This window comes from Equus przewalskii, chromosome 13 (genome assembly GCF_037783145.1).
Source record: "Equus przewalskii isolate Varuska chromosome 13, EquPr2, whole genome shotgun sequence".
Lineage (NCBI taxonomy): Eukaryota > Metazoa > Chordata > Mammalia > Perissodactyla > Equidae > Equus > Equus przewalskii.
The window spans coordinates 62649239-62664531 of NC_091843.1; the positions used below are offsets into that span (position 1 = coordinate 62649239).

Sequence of the window (15293 nt, forward strand, 5' to 3'; positions counted from 1 at the left end):
TTGTATTTGCGTATGTGACCAGGATATGAATAACTACTAACTATCCTGAGCTATCACTGTAAGGATAATTTACTAAAAGAAACAGCAAAAGAGTCTTGATCTGTAGTTATTACTATCAATTCACTCTGCTTTAGGCAGACCTGAATGGTACCTAGCAGACAGAAACATGATCTCACACATCCCTGAAAACTTGCTAATTATAGTCTGAAGGCCTGCTCTTCTGATACTGTACCCTGTTCAGAGGAACATCTTAAGATGGCAGAATTATTCAATTCAATCTAACAAATGTATATTGAGTTTTTTTGAAACTCAGTAGGAGTTTTCAGATGCCTACCAGGTAAAAGAAAGAATAGTTGATTTGGACTAACCTGAACACAGGTACCAATAGATGCTCAGTATTTTGTACCTATCATCTTGAGAATACTGTCATCTTGAGTACACTAAAAGTAGCCAGATAATAGAGACTATAATACTTACCGTGTCTATATGCTTTTTTATCTATGTTCAAACTTAAAGTATTTTCATTTCATACCTGAGACAGTTTTAGTATTTTGGTTTTTTTAGTAACTGGTTCCTTGAATTCTTTATGAAGAGGGCTTTCTTGTATTAAGAACGAAGGCCCTGCCCTTTTCTCACCCTCGTTGATTTGTTGCGTTTATAAAGCTTTTAGTCACAAGCCAGATGTGGTATGCAAACAGACTCCCCCAGCAAGTATAGCAAAAGAAAGCCTCGAGTACAGTACATGAGAACAGCTTTTGTTATACCAGAGTGACACGGTGATTTATGAAGTGTCAAACCCTCTTGCCTTTGAAGAATTCCAGCCTTCACATCTGCCTTTCGTGTTTATTTCAGTTGTCCTGGTGACACACTGTCCTCATAAGCCCCGGAATGGTTCCGTGGACCTTGTGGCAAATGAATGGAGGGTCGGTTCTCCCTTTTTAAGTAGGAAAACAAAGCTATGAATGAGAAATAAGGAGAGAATGGGAAAAGGAATCACTGTGCTTTGTCACTGTTGCACGCTCTTCATCACACCTCTCCCCGCCGAGCAGGGCTTACAGTTCAAAGGGGGAAGGAAGCTTTCCTTCATGGGTTGAGTTTCAGTTTTGATGGTCCCAGAATGAAAATGCTTTAACTACCCTCTCTTTTCTTGAAATTACTTTATTTTTCTAGTGAAAATATTCAAATAAATTCATTTAAGCCAAACTGCATTCTTTTTAAAGTTGAATTGTCTTTAGAATACCTGCTTTCTTATTTATGGTGTTCAGTTAGATGTCTAATTTTGTATTTTAATGCAATGTATGTTTTTTAAGGGGAGTGTGTCACTCAGTACGCCAAAGAACACTCACTTTTTTATTTTGGAGGAGAAAACTGTCTTTTAAAGATCTCTATATATTTTCCCCTTAGAACTTTGACACCCTACATGTCTGTTTATTGTTTCAGTATCATATAGAAACTCAACAGGGCTTTCTACAGGATGAAGTGGATTAAGTGAGAAAAAGTTTTCCAAAAGGATTAAACTAGGAAAAACCTAGTGTGACTTTGTCAAGACAAGGTTATTTTTATTCCTTTGCCTCAAGGAATGCTTCTCTTTTCAGGAGAGGGAGTCATGGAAAGGTAAATATCTAATTTTGTAAAATCTACATTTCAGCAAATAGGTGCCTGTAGTTTTCATTGAGGTTCTATGTGGCAGAATCAGCGATTGGACCGTGATTCTGCTCCCCGGGCTTGGACTTTTAGATTGAGGGGTTTTTTGGTGGTTAAAAATTTACGTGGGCAGCAGCTGATAAGTGGTCTCATTAATAAGTGGAACTCTAGCACAGTGACAGGGAAAACACAAGCTCTTGTGGCAACTGTCTCTGTGTACCTCAAAGAATGACATCTTCCTTGGCTGAAGTCATATTCATTAAACTAATTTAATAACATATCATGGAAATAGATTTATTCTCTCTAACCACATGTCCCAAACATCATTATATCAAATGAAACAGGCTGGATGTTCTTGTTAAATTTGGGTCACAGGGATCTTCAAGGATAAGAACCTTGGGAATAATTAACATGGTTCCACTCAATGACTGGAAATACAGAAAATACTTTTCATTGAGTTTCTAGGAATTCAGCTATGACAAGGAGATAGAGTTAAGTTGGCTTTGTGATTTAAAGCTGTGGGTTTTTGCCTTTCAGACATGCTTAATAAAAATAACATTGCCATACGTTATAGAAACCAGTGTTGCTTTTCTGAAATGACTTGAGCTTCAGCAGCCCATAAGGATGCTTTTGGGAGCTGGGGTTACTGAAGTGTACCTAATGGAAACGGCTACAGGGTGCCTTGCCTTTGGCAAAGGAAGATCCTTGCCCTGGGAATTTTTAGTTTTCTTTTTTGGCTTGGTGTACATTGGCTTCCCAATGGGTACTAATTGACTGGGAATGTCGTTTGCAATCCTTGAATATCCTTCCGCCCACCAGTCCCCCAGGATTTGCCTGTTACATTGTTCTCCATAGTAGCTGCCCTTCTATTACACATGGTCAGGACTCGGGAGCTCTCCCCTCAAGAGATGTGTGTGCATTATCAACCCTCCTACTAACACCAAAATCCTGTCAATCACAGTGACCTCCGGGGACCTCCAGCAAGCCTGGTAAACAAGGGACCGATGTCTGTGATACCTTTTTCTTCACTTTTTTTTGGAGTGGGGCTTTCTAATTTCTTGGTTGTGTATGCAAACACTGACGGAGCATTAGGCGCATCAAGTGGGGCTCTGCTTTTATTAGGAAGCCCTTTTATTTTCTAAATAGAATATGTCAAGCGTATTCTTTCCTCTTTAGACAGTTAACCTTTCATCTCTCCTGTAGCAGAAATTCCAGTCTCTGGGGCTTGCTAATTTTGTATTTGAAATATTCTAAAGCAGAGGGAAAATACTGTTTACAGTGCCTTCATTAAAGAGCTTTTAATGGTGTTTTGTTGCTGCATATATACTTTGGATCCCTGCTGGGTACACTTCATTGCATGAGAAAAATACAGTATTTTTAAAAGACACACCAGTAAACCCAACCCATTTCTACTTTGACCCTGACAATTGAGTAGACAAAGTACTTTCATAGTGTTCATGCTTACTACATTATAATGAAAATATGAGTTCAATAGATCCTTAGGAATGTGTTTCTAAGTGACCTCTAACGTTCTTATTTTTGAAAAAAATCGTTTTATGTAGCCCGCTTAATTTTGTTTTCACACATTATCACATACATTGAATAATATAATAGTACCACTTATAATAATGACTTTTCGGAGAAAACAGTTGAGACGTAATGCAGTTTGATTCGTGTGTATTCTTCCGAACTTTTCTCATATCTAGGCATCCACAGAAAGCTGTAGTATTTGTAGTGCACACTGGAAGAGGCTAAAGGTATAATGATAGTAGCAAACAGGAAGTGTCCGGCACTTTAAACATTTTTTAAATACTGAATTTAGTGTTTACAATGACCCTACGAGGTGGGTACTATTAAAATTTCTGTTTACAGACAAGAAACGAAAGCACAGGGTGTGCCTTACCGTCACTTGCCTGAGGCCACAGAACCCATATGTGGCCACCCCTGCCAGCCTGCCCCATTGGACCCCAGGCAGTCTGGCCCAGAGTTCATGCTTTTACCTGTGCTATGTTGACTCCCCTGTAACCCTCTCATGGCTCATCATGAATGCACAGGAGTGGGGAAAAGAACGGAAGCCATAATGTGCATCAGGAACACTGAGAGAGCATCATTTTCTTCTGGTCCCTTCCTCTCCCCCATGTAAGTTATAAGCTTTTATAGATACCGGATTTTTTTTCTCTCTCACTCTTTTCTTAAATCAACTTTATCGAGATGTAATTTACATACCATAAAATTCAAGGGGTTTAAATGCGTAATTTAATGAATTTTAGTATATTTACAGTCATACAATCTAATCACTACAATCTAATTTTATAACATTTCCATCATCCTAATAAGAAGCTTTCTGCCTATTGCAGCCATTCCACTTTCCACCCCCAGCCCCAGCCCGCCTCTGATCTACTTCCTGTCTCTATAAATGTACTTGCCTTTTGTGGACATGTCATGTTAATGGAGCCGTACAATATATGTTCTTTTATGTGTGACTTCTTTCACCGAGGATCATGTTTTTGAGGTTCTAGATGCTGGAACTTTTATGCAAAATGTTTCATTATTTTCAGACATCTTTGAAAATGTCTTCTAAACCTGTCTCCGTGGAAGTGAGGGAGTCCTGGTTTTACTAACTTCCTGTTGTGGTTTGTAGCTGTCACACCACGTTTAGGAGGTCCTGCTGGAGACCTGAAGTTTACTGTTGAGGGTAAATCTCCTCCTGCTCCTCCTCCTCCTCTTCCTCATGAGCTTCCCAGATAATTAATGAAGGGCTCTGTTGTGGGCTTCATGCTATTTAAAGCATCCTTACATTTTACAGCTGTATGTCTGCTGGGTCAAACAGGCAGTTTAAGAGCAACAAAAGCTGTCAATACTGTGAAAGAAATAAATTGAAGTGGTTAGTTCTTATATTAAAAGTTAAGGGGCCGGCCGGTGGCGCAGCAGTTAAGTACACACGTTCCACTCCAGCAGCCCCGGGTTTGCCGGTTTGCATCCCGGGTGCGGACATGGCAGTGCTTGGTACGCCATGCTGCGGTAGGCATCCCACATATGAAAAGTAGAGGAAGATGGGCACGGCTGTTAGCTCAGGGCCAGCCTTCCTCAGCAAAAAAAGGAGGATTGGCAGCAGTTAGCTCAGGGCTAATCGTCCTCAAAAAAAAAAAGTTAAAACACTTGTTTAATTAACAGATTAGCAGCCCAGCAGGTTTTGGGGGGCATTATGTAGACACAAGCTGAATCATTCCCTTCCTTCAGTTTTTCTCTTTGACTTTTGAGAATTATACTCTTTTAATTCCTCGGTGTCCCAACTGCTTAAAAAAACAAAACTCTACAATGTCTAGGACTGTAGGTCATTTGAACTGTAAGGATAAGGAAGACAACATAAGAGGTAATTCAACAAATGGATGATGTAACAAGCTGTATAGGGAAATCAGCTTTGTCCATTTTAAAACTACTTTGCAATGATTTTCAGTTGCCGGGTCTTGGATTCTCCTGCATACAGTGTAGCTCATTTAGATAGATACCTTTGGGGCATGAGCATGAGTAGGACGAGGTTATGAGATTAGGAAGTACCCAGAGTTCTATATTATAATTCACTGATTTGATTTGTGGAGTCCAGGCCTTGAGTCGATAAAACAGAGCACTTTGAAAGTCGCTGCCCATGTCTTGTTCTCATGGGGAAAGCACAATCGCATTTTAGGTTGCATATCATTTGGAAGATGCCCTCTTCAAGAAACAGTAAATTTCCCTTCAGAAATAACTACTTGTTGAACACCTGTTATGAGCCGGGCACTGTCCTCAGTGCTGGGGATATAGAAGTGAGCTGGTTTAAGTGCGGCAAAGCAGGGCACGGGGTGGGAGTGAGGGGACGGCAGAGCTATCCTAATTTCACCGTTAGGGAAGTTTTCTCTGATGAGGTGACGTGTGAGGAGTACCCTGGATGTCTCAGACTGAGCCAGAGTAAGGAAGCCATGCTGATCCCGGGGGAAGACAGTTGCAGGCAGAGGGGATGGGAGTGAAATGTGCTGAGGCCAGCGCATGTTCTGGTGTGGCTGGAGGGAAACAGCTGTAAGGGGGGCGAGAGGCAGAAGACTGTCAGAGGCGAGGAAGGAGGGGGCCAGGGAGGCGGTTCATGCCGGGCCTCACAGGACTGTCAGGGAGACTTGGACTTCTCCTCTGAGTGAGGCAGGAAACCACTGGAGGGTTCTGAGCATTTGTTTCTCCCCCTTGTGAAGAATATGGGTTTGGGGCTTTTTTTGCTTGACAATAAAAAAGATTGGCATGTTCCTGTTTTTAGGGTTACCGGTGGCCACTGCATTGATGGTTCCCTTCTTGTAGAAAAATCTGCCCTTTTTGTCTGCTTCATCGGGTCTCTTTTCAGGTTGTAGAGAAGTTTGGATGAAAAACAAGCCTTTCACAAATGACTCCCATTCCAGGTAGGATGATGTGATCTCTGCCTACCCGGAGACAGAGAAATCACTTCACGTGAAACAGTAACCTTTTCTTTCTCTACACATTCTTCTAGGAGCAGAAAAGCATACAAATGCTTTCCTTCTGACTGTGCATTTGGAATTTTCCTTAAGATGGATCTCTGTTGAATTCCCAAGTGAATACCCTAATCTGTATTTAGTCTCAAGTTCTGAGAAAAAGGGAAACCTCCCCCTGGTGGAGGGGCCTGGTCTTGGTGCTGTTTTCTTTAGCTGTGGAAGATCAGGGGTGCTCATAACTTGGTGCCAAGAGAGAAGGGAAAGTTGACTGGGGTTTTATGAGGTAGCAAGACACAGAGCTAAACTCAGGGACAGGGATGTCATATAGCATGACAGACACAGCAAAAAACAGGAATGTGCTTTGTTTTGTTGTTTTGGTTAAGGCAATGTGAGATTTGTTATCTCTTCTCCCGGGGTCCTGACTGTTTTTGTGTTCTGCACAGATGTTCAGGAAACGACTTGCAGCACCAGCACCTGGGCGACGCTGACCCAGGCCTGCTTTGCAACAGCCTCTACTCTGTGTCTCGCAGATCAGCTTACATGTGACACTTATTCCTTCTACCCTTTGCTCTCCACCCATAGCCATCCACCCAACATTTCTGTCCCTCCATCTGAATTTTTGGATTAAAGGAAAAACCACATGGAGCCTAGTATCTCAGTGGAGAGTCTGTTTTTAACAGACAGGTACCACCAGCCTCTCTGTTTAGAAGCATCATAGGAATACATGAGCACAGTTTTGCAGGCTTGCAAGAAGCTGGTGCCCCACAGCACCTGTCATGTAGAATAAATAAATGAACAGTTGATTTCAGTGGGGTGTCAGTGTCCTATTTTTAGAATACAGTGTTTTCATCCAGGGCTGTTCAGGTAGTTCTCATTTTAAAACTCTAACATCTGCCCAGCATACGGCTTCTGACATCTGGCTTCCACTTGCTATACAATAGAGGCACTTGGACTAATTTCTCTTCTTTTCAATGGGACAGTACCTGTTTCTGGAATGCTCTGAAAGGGCAGGGAGTGAGGCGAGAGGGAGAACAAATGATATGAAAGTATATTGGAAACAAAACCCACGAATCAACATGCTCATCACATTTTGTTATTCATTGAGCTCCCAAGTAAGTGTTTCCCTGTAAATCTCAACAGGCATTTTATTTTGATCGAGTTTAACACTCCCTCTCTCTCCTCTTGGCTCAGGAGGGTGCTAAGCTGCCTCTCTGGAAAAAGCATCCTCCCTTTATCCCAGTCCAGAATTTCTGACTACATTTGGGCTGACACGCAGCAGCTGGGCCTGGAGCATGTTCATCCCTGCTGCAGAGGCAGGGTCCCAAGACAAGTGAGGGGAGCAGGCATCACCCCAGGAGGGTGAGTACCCCTAGCCCGGGCCGTGGGTCCACTTCTCCCTTTGGGTCCTGGTTTGGCTCCGGGTACTGTGAACACAAATGCCCATGAGCAAGGGGGCAGAGCCCCTAACAGCCCAAAGGAGAGACCTAATCAAAACTAGCTGGCTTGGCGTCTTCTTCACCAAAGGCATATACTTAAATTCACAGTTGATTTCTTTACAGCAGTTTAGGTCTTCAAAGAGCTCCACAATTATTTTTATTACTTCTTCTTAGTAAGCAAGCCATGTGGAGGTAGTTCACAATGAACAAGCTGAGGTGCAAAAGAGGTTAAGGGATTTACTCAGAAATAGTGGTTGGCAAGGTTACCTTTGAATTCAGAACAGCATCTTGGTGATTGCTGCAAGATGCAGCTGTCCCCCTAGAGCTATACTTCCATGAAAACCATGGTGTTGGTGTGGCTCTGGTACCACTTTATCTCGTTGCTCTATTTTAATGACAGTAATCACTGAAAATCCACACGATGTCCTTAGCTTCTTAACCTGAGTGAAATGTTTCAGCTTTGTGTCTTCTGTGGCTCTCTATAATGATGGCCTACAAGAGCCTGACGTTTCTAGAGAAGATAGAAAACAGGCAAGAGCGTTGACTTGAGAGTATGTGAGGAATAAACCAGGTTTTTTCCTCCTCCGCTTGCAAATCAGTTGCTTCTACCTAGGCTGTTGGAGCAATTTACACCCTACTGAGGAGCCTACACGGGGTTCTTTAACCACCGAGCATGGATTGATTGACAGCCGCTGTCTTCAACTACAACAGAGATGGAGTGAGCGCTTATACAGACTCAGTGGGGTGGGACTTCCCTGTTGAATGCGGCTTTATGTCTTTTCAGCTGAATGCCATTTACATCAACCCACCATTTGAAATCTCCTTTGACTTTCTACTTCTTACAAAAGGAAGTAAAACAAGTGTTGCAGCGGCCATAGATAGCATCGTGGCATTTCCCTCGTTTTCCCAAAATGCACCTTTTGGGTGTTTTGTGCACACAATCTTAAAGAAAGTAGGTCTTTTCAAATGAAAATTTTGTAAAGTCTTACTATGATGTAAGCTAATGAAAATTTTGGGGAATGCATTGTGAGTGAATAGGGCCATAATTGTTTCTTTGGCCTTTGAACAAACCACATCTGCATATAACATGTTTATAAGCCACATTATGAGTCAGTTTTTTTGTTTCGGGTTTTTTTAGAGAAAAGTATTATCTGTATGCATTGATAGACGATAATTGTGCTTTCGTGAGTTTATTTTTAATGGACAGTTTTGAAGTTAAATGGGCAGTTGTGGTAAGGATGAATTAAGAGCTGTGCTATCAGACTATTTAAGGCAATTTATGGATTTAAATTTAAATTAAAGGAATTTTGTACTTTTTTTGTCTGAGGTTGGGATACAGCGCTTTATAAATGGATCATAGAAAGTCACTACAGCAAAATATAATATGCTTCAGAAGCAATTGTATTTTGCAAGATGGATTATGCCATTTACTTTAAAAAATGTGTTCAAAATGTCCCTGATCTCAACATTATTTTTTCAAACTATGTGAGAGGATTATATGCAGGCATGCAATTAGGTTGAAATAACTATGTAATCATTGGGATGACCATGCACCCACATGGTTAAATTTACCATTTAGTTTAAAAGTTTTTGTCTCTGAGAATATTCTAAATCAAGAAGAGATTTTTGATCCTGACTGATGGTTCATTGTCATCCTGGTCTTTATATGTAACTTTGGAGAAACTGATCACAACTTTTTCTGACACATTAAGTTTGCATCCTGGGGGATTTATAAGAAAAGATTGAGCGATTCTGCTGGTCTTTGGCACTTTTTCAAAATAACCATGTAGTTTTGAAATCATAATATCTTAACGACTCATTTTTCTAAACCCTGACCCAGTCTTTGCAGTTTATTTATTCATCCATTTACTCAAGAAAACTTAAGCATCTACTTGTTATTAACATTTAATCATTTCTGACAGCTGCCATTTAAAATGTTCACATTGTAGCATGCAGTGAAATGGTGATTATGTAGCATTGTTAATAACTCATGACCTCACCATTACTGTGAATTATTCAGTAATTAACAGTTTATATTTTGAGTGTGTATTATGTGCCACTCGATACACAAATATTTGTTGAGCATCTACTGTGTGTCAAGAACTCTTCCGGGTTCTGGGGATGAATCTAGCAATGAATATAACAGGCAAAAATTTCTGCCCTCTTGAAGTTACATTTCACTATTTCTCATTTACCTTTTAAAGTCATTTAATAACCATTCGTATGTGTATGAGTGTGTTTTAATGAATTTAGAAAGTTGGCACATGTTTATTCATTTGTGTTGGTTCTTTTAGTTGATGAAAGAATTAGCAGTTGCATCAAAGAGTCTGAAAGGGATAGTGAAAGACATGTACTCTTATGTTTTAAAGGGATATAAGAAAATTTTAAGCAAAATTACGTTAAAGACTAACGTATCATGCTAGTCAACATTGTCATGTAAGTGACACAAATTCTGATTGGGTCAAGAGCAAAGCCATCCTATAAATAAATTTATAAGAATAGCACTTTGTCCAAATACTGTAAAAACTTGAAGTTTGCTTCTAGATAATTTAGACTACAGTACCTAAAATATCCATTTAATTGAGAAACTATAAATATCAGAATAACTACAGTATATAATAAAGATACTACAAAAAAATGACTGAATGAATGATTAAATGAAATAAAATATTTTAAGTGGTGGATAAGTGTAATTCCTTGATGTGAGACATGAAAAAACAAGGCAAATTATTAAAATTAAATATTTAAACACTTTCAGTGAAATTAACTTCTAGAACTTTTTTCTCCTTAACATAAAAGCAGGATTTATCCATTATGCATACTTATGTTACTAGCTTTTTAGTATACTACTTTCTGTTTGAAAATGGTGTTGGTTATACCTCGATTTATTCACTCTTAGTTTTGAGAAGAATTTACTTAAGGTGTTTTTCTATATCTCAGTGGCCAAAGATGATTAGAAAATGGCAAAATTGACCTTGATATTTCAACTCTTGCCAGTTTGATAACCATGGAGCCATCCTGAAAGTTTGCCTACAATTCATGTATTTGTGGCTGGCTAGTGTAGATGAGGCCCACGTTTATATTTAAAAAGCTTATTTAGGAATAGAATAAACAATGCAGCATAAGACATGCATGGAAATAGTGCTTTATACCTAAGAACTGTGTGGTGACATCTACAGTGTGTGTGGGTGGCAAGTACTTAACTGTGCAGGGAGTTGCTTCTGTAGTCTGGTGACCTGGTACATGAGGATGTAGTACATGATGTTCTCATGGTAACCGTGGTCACTGAAGGTGGATTCTTTTCGAACATAAGGACTGGTGTGCGTTGGGTTATATTCTGAGAAGCCATCCATCTGCACTTCTCTTGTTTCACAGTGTCACAGAGAACACACAGAAAGATAAACTTGGAGTTTGGTTCAAGCAGAGGGGGGAGGAGACCTGAGTTGCCCAAAGGCATTACATTGTGAAGTTCCAAAGATGATGGGAAAGATTCCTTTCTCCTGGGTAACTCCGCAGATTTTCTCCTGTGAGATAACATAATGCCCTGAAGACTAGTCTTTTTTTCTCTTAAGATCCTTATCTCTATAATGCTTAGATTCCATCTTGTCTGTTCCTGGGCGTGACAGAGCCCACAGCCGGTTAACCTCCTTGTTCATTCTCTGGAGCAATGTTGTCCAATAGAAGTATAATGTGGACCACCTATGTAATTTTAAGTTCTCTAATAGGTACATTTTTTAGATTATTTTTAAAAGGGGGGAAATTATTTTTATATTTAACCCAGCATATCCAAAATATTATTATTTTACCACCTAATCAATATAAAAAAATATTAGGGATGTTTTACATTTTTTTTTATACTAAGTCTTCAAAATCTGGTGTATATTTACACATCTTAGAGACTGAGCATCGAGAGAGTAGGGCTTGGCATCTTTCCTTATTTATATCTGAACCCTTCCTCCACTCCCACCTTGCCCGGCTAGATTCTTAATTGATATAGGCTGCTGAATGAACAAATGATCCATTTTCATTGGCCCTATTGTTTTAATCTTTTAAAGTTCATGTGGTTATTGTTACAGAGTTAAAATTAGTTTTGCGCCGAAATATACTAAAAGTTCTTATAATGTAGTCACATTTATAGCTATAAAGGATAGCAGAGACAAAGCAGAGTTTGGCGATTAGATTTATAATCTATATTATCAACCTTCTGTGTGACCTTGGGCTGATTGCTTAACTTCTCTGGTCCGCTCTAATCATCTGTAAAATGCTGTGGGATTAGATTACTTCTAATGTACTTTCCTATTCTTTGATTGTATATTTTATTTTTGAAGAAATGCATTTTTTTACTTTTGACAGATTATATGGGTTTTTACCCCGCTCTCCGAAAGTAGAGTATTCCTATGAAAACCTTTCCTAAACTGAAAGGGCGTAAAGCAAAGATGCAATTACTATTTATTTATATGGGAAAAATTTTTAAGCATTCCCAAACCCAAAAAGTAATCTACCAAATCATGCCAAATAACACATAAAGCCTAAAATAACACGTACAGTAAAAGCAGGAATTATACGATAAATACATAGACTATATAAAATAGAAATAATGTATATACAGTATAGTTTCACCTTCAGAATCGGGAAGCCAGAGAGCACACTGGAAGGCTGAGTGGTGGCAGTGGTGGTGATGGGGTGTTGTGCTCAGTCGTCAGAGGTTGGCGTGGTGGAGGGTACAGGAGATGGGGGTGTGGGAGAGAGAAGAAGAAGGTCGTCTATTAACATCACATCGTCGTCTAAATCCATCAGGGAAGGCAGGTCACTAACGTCTACACTTTCCCCTGTGGCTGCTGGCCTCGATGTCGAAGGTGAGGTTCATCATCTCCTGTGGCTGCTGTGGCTGATGCGAAGGCTTGAAATGCAACAGTATGCTTGACTGCTTAGCCTCTATAATGGCTCGCTGCAAAACAAATGCTGAATGCTATTTTCGCCTTTTTTCTTAAAAGCGAAAATCTTTGGATTTCTTTCGGTTAACGAAAACAGGTACTAACAGGGCTTTCGTAAAAGCAGAGGTGGCGTAAAGCAAACTTTTGGTCAGTGGGAGAAACCTGTATTACTGAAGAATAGTAGCACTCCTTTGCTGACTTTCACCAACAAACCTGTGATTAGTTTTATGAATTTCTTCTGTATTCCATATTCTATTCATTATCAAAAATGAGATTCTTATCCCTGAAGATGATGGCATCGTTTGTGTATCCTTAGCACATAGGAATAAGGCAGCAATGAATGTTAAATGAGTTTTTACTTAACATTAAAAACTATTGGTTATCATTTGCTGGTTGGAGAAAGGATATTTCAGCAAGTGGTGAGTGTTTCAGCTGCCTTTTTTCTTACTAAAGAGATTCCAAGTAGAATTCACCCTCAAAAACTAGATACTGCAAATTTTTTCTTATTCACCTTTGCCTTTCCTACAACCCAAATTATTTTTCCTAGCTTGCTCTTCTGGTCATGTTGTTCCCATGCTCAAAATTCTTCAGTGCCCTAAGAGTACATTCAAGGCTCCTTAGCTTGGCAGTAAAGGGACCAAATGCTCCTTCTGGCCCATCAGCCTGCCTGCCTCACTTTTTCTTGCACTGAGTTCCCCGTCAATCTACCATTTCTGATTGCAGATTGGTCTGCCCAGCCCACCTAGACCTGCCTCAGGCAATCCTTTCTCTCCAATGTTGCCCCTGCTTTCCGCAGCCCGCCCCTCCCAGACAGCGGCCTCTCCTCTCCAATTATCTGAATCATTCCCAGCCTTTAAGGCTAGACAGAATCAGTTTCCAGCCCCGGTCTTCACCCTAATCCATAATTTAGCAACCTGGGCTGAAATCACCCTTAGTCTTATTTGTCAGTATCACCTGCTGCCTTTAACAAAAGCAAACATTTATACCAATAGATTTTGGACTATTTCTCCAACCAAGTTGTAATATTCTAAGGAATGTTTAATCTTTTATTTACTGCTGTTGTTGGATGCTGGATTCTAGGCCAAAGAATGCCAAAGAGCTTGAGGCCTTTCCTGTGCCTCCTCCGTGGCTCTGCTTTATAGAAATATGGTGTAGTGACTGAGTGTGCTGGCTGGAGTCAGATGCCCTGGGTTTAAATCTCTCTTTTTTTTTTTTAAAGATTGGCACCTGAGCTAACAACAGTTGCCAGTCTTTCTTCTTCTTCTTCTTCTTCTCCCCAAAGCACCCCCAGTACATAGCTGTATATTCTAGTTCTGGGCTCTTCTAGTTGTGGCATGTGGGATGCCGCCTCAGCATGGCTTGATGAGCAGTGCCACGTCCACGCCCAGCATCCGAACTGGCGAAACCCTGGGCTGCCAAAGCAGAGCGCTTGAACTTAACCACTCGGACACGGGGCCAGCCCCGGGTTCAAATCTGGGTTCTGCTGTTTATTAGCTTTATGAACTTGGGCAAGTTATTAGTCATTTTGTGTTTCAGTTTTCTCAAGTGGAATATGGGGATGATAATAGTAATTTACTTCAGGGAATGATAGAGAAACAGAAAGTGGGGAAGGAAGAAAGGGTTTTAAATGAGTTAAGTAAAGAGTTTAGAACAGAAAGTGCTTAATAATTATTAGTTGTTATAATATCTCTTACTATTGATTCTCACGGTGCCATTTACATAGAACGTGCCCAATGAATATTTGCTGAATGACTGAACATTGCCACCAGTCAATTAGGTATATATTGGTACTCTGTCTATTACAGAAGCATACATTTTCTAATGATCTCAGTGCTAGGCTACCTTTTTGAGGGTTTGGGAGGGATGTGTATGTGTGTCGATGATATGTGCTGGATTCATTTTGGCTCACTAGGGGAAATTTTCCAATTCTGAGATCAATGACCTGTAACTTCTTGTCTGCTGTGATTTCCAGCTGCCTAGATTTCTGATACAGCATGCCCTAGGCAGTGTTTGCAGATTTGTTGCATGGAGAATCAGTACACAGTGCACCTTATAGTTTCACATCTTTTGTATAGAACTCAGTTTCTGCTCTAACGAAATGTATATGAAATTAGTAACATGGGGATGCCATGAAGCTCTCCTAAGTCATTTTAACTTAAATAATTTGATATTGTTTAAAATTGCCTTTCATATAACGAACAGTATTTTTTTCTTACAGATATACGATGCCTACTGCACAAATTATAAACTATGAATGTTTACTTAGTATATAGCAGGTCTCTCATCTTAAAATTCATAGCATTTTTGCCTTAAACTGAGATTATTGCTAAGTCCTTGTTAGACACTTTATAAGACTTGTCTTTTATTATTAATGTCACAGTAGTTTTTCAGAACAAATTGCATTAAAAAACAGAAAACAAAGGCTATTTTTAGTACAGTTAGCTTATTGAAGCAATAATTGAATAATAAATGACAACACTATATTGCCATAATTTTACTAATAATTATATGGTAGGTTTTTCTGTTATAGTTTTGAAGCATTTTAAAATAAAATAGTAAGAATTATTCCTAAAGATTGAAATTCAGAGTCTACTGGAATAATAATGAAAATCATTATAATTGTACTTCCACAAATACGTGTCAGACCTTTTAAGCTTGGCATCTAAATAGGCTTCGTCACCACTTTTTCTTGGGCTCTCACCCAATACCTTGGGGTTAGGTAGGGAGCCTGTTCCACTGATTTTAGAGATGGGTAAACTGAATCACGGAGCAGTTAAATGATTAGCCCAGGGTGATATAGTAATTAG

At 39.7% G+C, this 15293-nt stretch overlaps 1 protein-coding gene across 2 annotated transcripts in view; it reads left to right on the forward strand.

The window, feature by feature from the left end:
- EFNA5 (ephrin A5) overlaps positions 1-15293 on the forward strand; it is a 272655-nt gene that overhangs the window by 142416 nt on the left and 114946 nt on the right. The window lies entirely within an intron of this gene.